The sequence below is a fragment of the Amborella trichopoda genome, chromosome 13 (genome assembly GCF_054954075.1).
Source record: "Amborella trichopoda isolate Santa Cruz 75 chromosome 13, AtrichopodaSantaCruz75HAP2 v2.0, whole genome shotgun sequence".
In the NCBI taxonomy this organism is placed as follows: domain Eukaryota; kingdom Viridiplantae; phylum Streptophyta; class Magnoliopsida; order Amborellales; family Amborellaceae; genus Amborella; species Amborella trichopoda.
Window position 1 is genome coordinate 47,928,791 of NC_142348.1, and position 8,235 is coordinate 47,937,025.

The 8,235-nt window shown below is 36.4% G+C and overlaps 1 long non-coding RNA gene across 1 annotated transcript; it reads left to right on the plus strand.

Moving 5' to 3' along the window:
• The first annotated feature begins 5,120 nt into the window (after positions 1–5,120).
• Positions 5,121–7,522, plus strand: LOC148779289 (uncharacterized). Its single transcript, XR_016048335.1, has 3 exons — positions 5,121–5,343; positions 5,858–6,185; positions 7,083–7,522. It is a non-coding gene; the product is annotated as an uncharacterized LOC148779289 (long non-coding RNA).
• Positions 7,523–8,235: the final 713 nt, after the last annotated feature.

Consider the following 8,235-nt stretch of genomic DNA (forward strand, 5'->3'; position numbering starts at 1 on the left):
AGACTCCTCGGCTCAGATTTGAGGTTGGCCGAGAAATTTGAAGACCAGTTTCTTGACTCAGGATACTGCTTAGATCTGAGGTTGGTTGGCTTAGATCTGTGGTTGATCGGGAAATTTCAAGACCATTTTTTTGACCCAGGATATGTGACCAGAAGGCACACCACCGATCTCCATGTCGAAAAACACCTTAGGTTGGGTCCATGCAAGCATGTAGGAAAGTGCCACCATCCTGTACCTTTGGGCCTCAAATCTTACTTGCACGAGTAGAGCAACCGTGCCTCTTTCATGTTTGGTCTTTGAGCACTAGCAAGGAAACTGTGTCTCTTTCATGTTTGGCTAAAGACGACAGCTGTGCCTATAACAGTGGCGGAAGCAATGAACACAACCTTTGTTTTACAAGTCAATGGAAAATCATTTTGTAGAGTCAATACCTTTGCTTTGCAACAGTGGTCCACTCAATAGTTTGCAACAAAGAAAGGAAAGAAGTACCAAAGAATGGAAAATCAGTCTTCACGATGTGAAAAATAAGTTTGCAAAAAAAAACCAGTCTTAACGAATCCAGCAGATCGGTTAGTTCGTATATCAGTTTCCGTTTGTGGTGATTTTTAGAGAGAGAGACATATTGACTTGGGATTTTATGGTTAAAAGAAAAATATATATATATTGAAGAAGTAGAGAAGAAAAATAAAAAGAGGCTAGTGTTTAGCGGTGGTGAAAGAAAAAAAAAATGTATTTTGCAAGTTGGGTGTTTCTTCACATCCACACCCAAATTGAGGGAGAGAGTATAGGAGATATGGAGATGAGATGAGTAGAGATGAAGTCAACGTCTCAAATGTAACCGATATATGGACAAGAAAATCCAGATACTGGATGAGTCCAACTACTGTGCAAAGGGAAGTTATGGTTGATGATAAAGAGTTTTGTCTTAGAGGAAGAGATGAAGATGATCGATCTTGGTTGATGATCAAAAGTTTCGTCTCCAGATGAAGAGATAAAGATGATTGAATGTCTAGATCATGGTTGATGATCAAGTTTTTCGTTACTTGATCACATTTGATGATGGAGTTTTCAGTTACTCCATCATGTGTGATGATCGCGTTTACTCGCTCCTGTTTGTTCCAGATGTCTATGTTTCAATGATTAAGTTTTTCGTTACTCAATCCTATTGGATGATAGAGTTTTCTGTCGCTCCATCCAGTGTGATGATCATTTTCTTTTAGAGAGAGAAATCCTCAAGAAAGAAAAGAAACTTCTGAGAGAGATAAGATCCTCAGAGAAGAATATCCTAGAGAGAGAAAGTCTCTAGAAAAAAGTAGAGAGCCCAAGAAAAGTACTTTCTTATAAGATCCTAAAGAGAGAAAGTCTCTAAAAGAAAGTAGAGAGCTTAAGAATGGTTGTTTCTTGAAAAACCATGGTAACTTGCGAACATGAATTTGATCACTACTCGTTTTTTTTGGGACCTTAGTATTGTTCAAACTCCAGCTGTTTTGCATCAAAGCATCTTGACTTTGAGGGGGAGTGTTGGGATATGGATATCTTAGATTTATATTGATATACATCATTATAGATGTATATGTATATACCTCTTAATAAGGTTAGGTTAGGTAAGGTATCTAAAAGATAGAGACCAAGTTACTTGGTCATCAAGTTATCATACAATGTTTATCTCATGTAATCGTGTGATTGTTCTCTATATATAGAGGAACTTATTGATGTAAACAATTATCCAAAATTATGAAGATGTAGCTAGTTGAGCTTTGGATCCGTGGATATAGGGCTTCGGCCTGAACCACGTAAATGTTGTGTTATCTCTTCTTATCGCTTCATTCAATGTTTGTACGTGTATGCTCACACGAATTCTAACAAGAAGAAAGAAATAAGAGACTTGAGATGAAGAGAGAGAGGAAAGGGGCTCGGGGCTCAAACCATGGGGGGGCATGTAATGGTTGGGTGACTGCCTCCAACATACTCCCCAATGCCTTTTTAGGTCTCCAAAAAGTATTTTTTGAGAGAGAAAAGTGATGGCCATTTGGTGGTTGCAAACCCGTGAATCCTAACTTATCGGAAGCTTTTTTTATATTTTCGAAAATTAAATTTATTTGTTAACTGTTAGGGAAAATTATGGATGCCTTTCAAACCGAACTTTGTAGACATTCTAACCCCAATACTTTTCGTAACACACCCATGACCTAGTTACTTTTCTTTTTTTTACTTTTTCCCATCAATTAAAAAAGTCATTATTTTAAAGTCTAAATGTCATGCCCCAAGAATTTACAATACTGAAATTCTAGTCAAAACATATATACATCTCATTGATAGGACAAATTTACAGTGGCGAAAGTTTAAGCACAACTACAGTATCTTCCAAAGTTGATCCTGATGAGCACTCAAAATGAAACCGTAGTTATCCTGAAAAAATGTTTACCATAATTTGATGAATTTGGCTACTCAGTAAGTGATCATCATAATCCTAAAAATAATCATGATTGAAAGATATCAATATTTTCAAAAAGGAGATCTATTAACATAAATGCATTAACAGTTTCACTTTAAAAAAAAATGCATAATTAAGTATAATTCGAATAATTGAAATGCGTATAACATTTTAACGGCAATGCATAATTCAAAAGATTTCACAAAATACCCTACTGGCATCCCAAGTAGGTCACCAATATACCCCATCAATGTCCTGATGGGTCCACTTAATCTCTATCGACGTCTCAGATACAGGTCCACTTATACCTCACCAGCGTACCGGATGAGTCCACTTAATCCCTGCCGGTGTCCCAAATAGGTCCACTTATACCTCACCGGCGAACCGGATGAGTCCACTTGCATACTTAAAGTATTTCTAAATCTCCTTAAACATTCGAAAGCAGCAATATCATGTATTCAACATATCACTAAAATTATTAATATGAATTTCACTGAAACCATTAATAACAATCACTTTTAATAACATTTCTAAAATAACCAGTCAAATATTTTGGGCTCAAATGAAAAAAGGTAGAAGTTCGTAAAGACATTCTAGCATAATTGCCAATCTAATATGTATAGAAAAACTCTTATAGAAATTCAAGAATACGGATTCATCACATTTTATGGGATGTCAATTCGCAAATAAATATTTCACAGACAATGCTATAGTGAATTGCAAAATATCAGTTTTCAAATAATAAGGCAGTCATTTGCACATGAAATTTACAATGTCTAAATATTCAAAAATAGTAGATAGAAATCTCACAATTTTACTAACATCAGAAATTTATTTCTAATAATTTTACATTATCTAAAATTTTCTAACAATAGACAAGAAAAATAAATAAATTTATTTCTAAAAATTTACAGCATTTAAAATTTCTAACATAGATAAAATATCACAATTTTTATTAAAAAGAATATTTTTCAAATTAATGAGGTCGCTTGCGCATAAAATTTATCGCGCCTAAAATTCATGATAATAAGCAGAAGTAATTATTTCATTTCATTTTTGAAAGGAACGGATTATTTTTCAAGATATTAAAGTCACTCATCTAAAATATTGAGAGGAAGCTTCCGATAAAAATTCGGCTAGAAAGAGAAAGAGCTCACTGCGTTTCGACTAGAGAGAGAGTGATCTCAAAATTTTCTAGGGTGGGAGTCCTCATTTCTCCTATTTAAATTCTTACGACACCTTATTATATTCTTTTATTAAGTTACACCTCACACATGAGGTGTAACAGTTATATTACAACTTAAACACTTAAAGCCCACGTCCACTAAAGGATGTGACAAGAGCAAAAGCTTAAACCAGATAAAAGCTTTTGAAAGTAGTGATGGTCCCTAAGGACCATCATGCTCATACGAACCATCACTTATTTAAAAGTTTCTTTTCTTTTTTTTTTTTTTTTTTTTTTTTAAGATTATTACACTGAACTACCATTTTTTTTCTTTTATCCTACTCATTAAATCTCTCTCTCATCTCCCTCTCTTTTTCCCTCTACCCGGTAGAAAGAGAAAGAAAGAGAGGGTAGAAAGAATGAGGAGAGAGGTCTTGTAGAGAGAGAGAGATTTATTGGGTAGGCAACGACTTTTTTATAAGAGGTTGAAAGCAAGAAAAAACAATAACTAGGTCATGGGTGTGATACTAAAAGTATAGGGGTTTAGCTTGTCTATAAAATTCATTTTTGAATGAGGTATCCATAATTTACCCTAGATTATATTAGGGTTTGATACTCTTAAAGAGAACTCTTGGAAAAAAAATACTTTGATATAATGTTTTTTATAGAAAATCACTTTTTTTTGTGAGTGGAAAATTTCAAGAGAGAAATCTTACCCTTAACAGACGCACACACTCATATATATCTATATATATATATATATATATGGGCAATATCATTTAGGAAAAAAAGTTTGTGCTCCTGAATGAGCACATTTAGGAAAAAAAGTTTGCTCTCAATAGTTATTTTCAGGCCAATGCAAGGCCTATATTTGGGCCTGTCCTAACCCCAACCCAAAGTTATTTTCAGGCCAATGGCGGCCAGGGCCAGACTTAAGAAAAATATTTCTGGTCCAAGCCATATCATCGCCCAAAATATGATTTCCGAGCTAGACCGTTTCCAGCATGCCAAAAATTTTTGGCTTTGTTAGGGCAGGTCTTGGTCAAACCCGACCCAATGGCAGCCCTAAATTTGATCGCCGTATATTCCGTTCAAATCATTACCCTAGCATGTGTTACACATCCAAGTAACTAAAAACGACCCCGAGGGCGCATAACCGTACCACGTGTTACGTTTCCAAGTAGTAAAAAGAGAGCCTGAGAGACTATAAAGAGGTGAGCCGGGTTCGCTATGAATCAAGAGACCGAGCAACAAGACAAAATGGCTCCCTCTATTGATCCATCTCGAATTCAACCCGTAGAGACTCGTCCATCCATAGGTTCAATCAAATACTTAGAAAATGTCCCAATAATCGACCTAGCTCCACTTCAATTGCCCCATAATTCCTCCACGGATGAGGCCAAGGCTAGCATTGCAAAGCAAGTGCACAATGCCTTCAAAGAGTGGGGCTTCTTTGTAGCAATTAACCATGGTGTGTCGCCTGATCTCTGGTCTAATCTGAAGATGGCTATGGCTGGTTTCTCAGCTTTGCCATATGAGGAGAAGAAGAAGGCGGCTAGATATGTAAAGAACCCTTGGGGTTTTTCCATGATGAAGACTTCACCAAGAATATCACAGATTGGTGTGAAGTTTTTGACTATATGGCAGAAAGAGACGAGCTCGAGGTACCGGAGAACCCGGATGCAGATTGCAAGGAGACCAGGATTATAAAAAGCATGTGGCCAGAAAAGCCAGAGGATTACAAGTAATGAATTCTCTCTCTCTCTCTCTCTCTCTCTCTCTCTCTCTCTCTCTCTCTCTCTCTCTCTCTCTCTCTCTCTCTCTCTCTCTCTCTCTCTCTCTCTCTCTCTCTCTCTCTCTCTCTCTCTCTCTCATATGCTCATCCCCTCTATCTCTCTTTCTTTAATGCAATTAAACACATTTTCTCTCCCTCTCTCTCAGATTTTCGACTCCATTGTCGCCCTCCCTCTAGGTTGTCTATGCTTTCTTGTAAGCTAGAACATTTTAAGTGTGCTTCTCTCTTTCCCATATCCTCTTGGTGTCAATGCTTATTGTGCACTTGTACTGCTAGATCACCAAAAGCTTCAGAGCCAAAGAGGAGATTTCTCTCTTTTTTATTTTCCAAGGACTCGGATCTCATCCTCTTTTGGGGGAGGGCGGGGGGGGGGGGGAGTTTTCTTTGTTTTTGGTCCCCAAAAAAGAGAAAAGATAGAGGAAATTTCACTCACTAGCCCTATCACTTATTCCCTCTCCCACAGGAAAATATGCCACGACTTCGCCCAAGGGTGCTTAAAGTTGATGTCTCAATTGATGGAAGTCATTTCTCTCAGCTTGGGTTTCCCATCTCATTGATTGCACCCTTTTTTGGAAGAGAGCTTAAGCTATGTTCGCACTAATCACTACTCATCGTGCAATAACCCAGACTTGGTTTTAGGCAAAGGAGCTCACAGAGATCCAAGTGCATTCACCCTTTTAACCACTGATGAGGTCGTTGGATTGGAGGCTCAACGAAAATCGGACGGTCAGTGGCTAAGGCTCAGGCCCATACCCAACTCTTGCATTATTGTTGCCGGTGACGTGCTTCAGGTATGGATGCAGTTTCTATAAGGCCTTCAGGGAAAGCCTCACCAACTTTGCACAATGGAAATTTCTATGATTACTGTAAACCAAGCTCCACTACCGATTATGAAAATTGTAGCTCAAAAATAGTGCAGATCTTACAGATTTATGAGCACTTACAAATTGATGGTTTAGACTTTGTATTAACTATTTTTAGGGTTTGAAATAATTTTTTTTTCATGGCCATAATGGTCAAGGTGGAGATGATTGACTTGAAGCTTGTCTGATGCTAGAAACTTTCCATGAGTTTTGAGGTGCAGGTTTTTGCTTACCATGCTTTTAAAGGAGCATATCCTATACACTTTGTCTGCTTGGTAGGACTTTTTTTTTTTTTTTTGTATAATATGAAGTTTTCAGAACCATCTAATAATTACTAGATAATTGTTTCAAAAGAAAAAAGATATTAATTTCGAGTTCTCTAACAACTTGATTTCACCTTCAAAAAATTGGATAGTTTATATTTCATTGTCAAACATTACTTTTTTCAATGCCACCAATAGTGGTATTTGGATTTTTTTTTTATTTTTTTATTTTTTTAATTGAGGTTAACCTAAGAGACTTACATCCCCAAATTTGGATTTGTACTAGTAGTGCTTTTAGATTGAGTTTAACTCGAGAGAGTAAATAAACAATATACTCCCACTGGAGCATGAAATCTTTTGGCAACGACATATCATTTTGTCATAGAGAGATGTCAAGATGTTGAGAGAGAGAGAGAGAGAGGGGTCAAAGCGAAGACGATACAGGTCTAGGGAGAGAGAGAAGAAAAACTAGACGATAGGGTCTATAAAGGAGACGTAGTATGCTTATTTATTTTCCTTTACATCTCTTTGTGGGAGTGATAATGTTTTATGACCTTCGCAGGTATTGAGCAACGACCTTTATGATAGCTTAGTCCACTGAGTTGTGGTGAACTCTCAAGTCGAGAGGTTCTCAGCCATCCTTGGGGTTGTGCCTTCCTAGAATGCCATTGTGAAACCATTAGATGAGCTGGTTGATGAAGACAAAAATCCTGCACATTATGGTGAATACAAATGGGATGAATACTTTGTCTCAAGGAGGACCAGCAATTTCATAAAGTTGGACAAGCCTGTGATTGAGGTTGCAGACTTCAAAAATCCAAATAAGCTACTCTCATTGTGACAAATTTGCAATGCTTTGTGCCCTTGCTTGCTCTTGCTTTCCTTTCTGTCTTTCTACTACTTTCTGTCTTTCTACTACTAAGCTCTATCTCTAATGTTTGTTCGAATAAGTGGCTTTTGTTCCACAAACTACGTACCTGATAACGCCCAGCTATTATTCAAGTCTTATGTAGTATGGTTTGTGTCATCATATTGCATTAAGGTTGATATGTTTGCTCTACTTATAATCTCCTTATCGTTTCATCTTCTGGTTATACACAGGCATCTCTCTCTCACGTACACAAGATGCATCTCTCTCCTCGCTGTTATATAGGGCTGCAATGGTTGAGATTGAACCACATACATCCAATGGCTCAAAAAGAGTTTCACATTTTATTTTTTATTTTTGTTTATAAATGATACTTGTCGAGAATTTAGATATGAATTTATTTCTATACGGAGCACCTAATTAAAAAAATGAAAAATATTTTAAACAAAAAATGACCAAAATTACACTCTAAAATAATTTAAGGGTGTTTTAAACACTTAGCACATAGAAATACATCAATAAATAAAATTTTAAATAAATATTATTCTTAAATAAAAATAAATTATGGAATACGAAACTCTGTTATGCCCATTGGATGTGGCTATGTTTAATCTAAACCATTGGCCATGCACATTATGTGGAGGGGAGGCTTTCTCGTATATCCAATGTGTTGCAAGATGCACTAATTGCAGTATTTTCAAAAAACATTTAACATCCTTGCACATTCAGATTAAAACAATGATTTTATTGTTTGAAAACAACCTTCTTGATTGAATTATTAAATGAAGTTTTTTCCAATAAATGAAAAGAGTGTACATTTAAAAATTCATGTCAAACAAATGTCTTT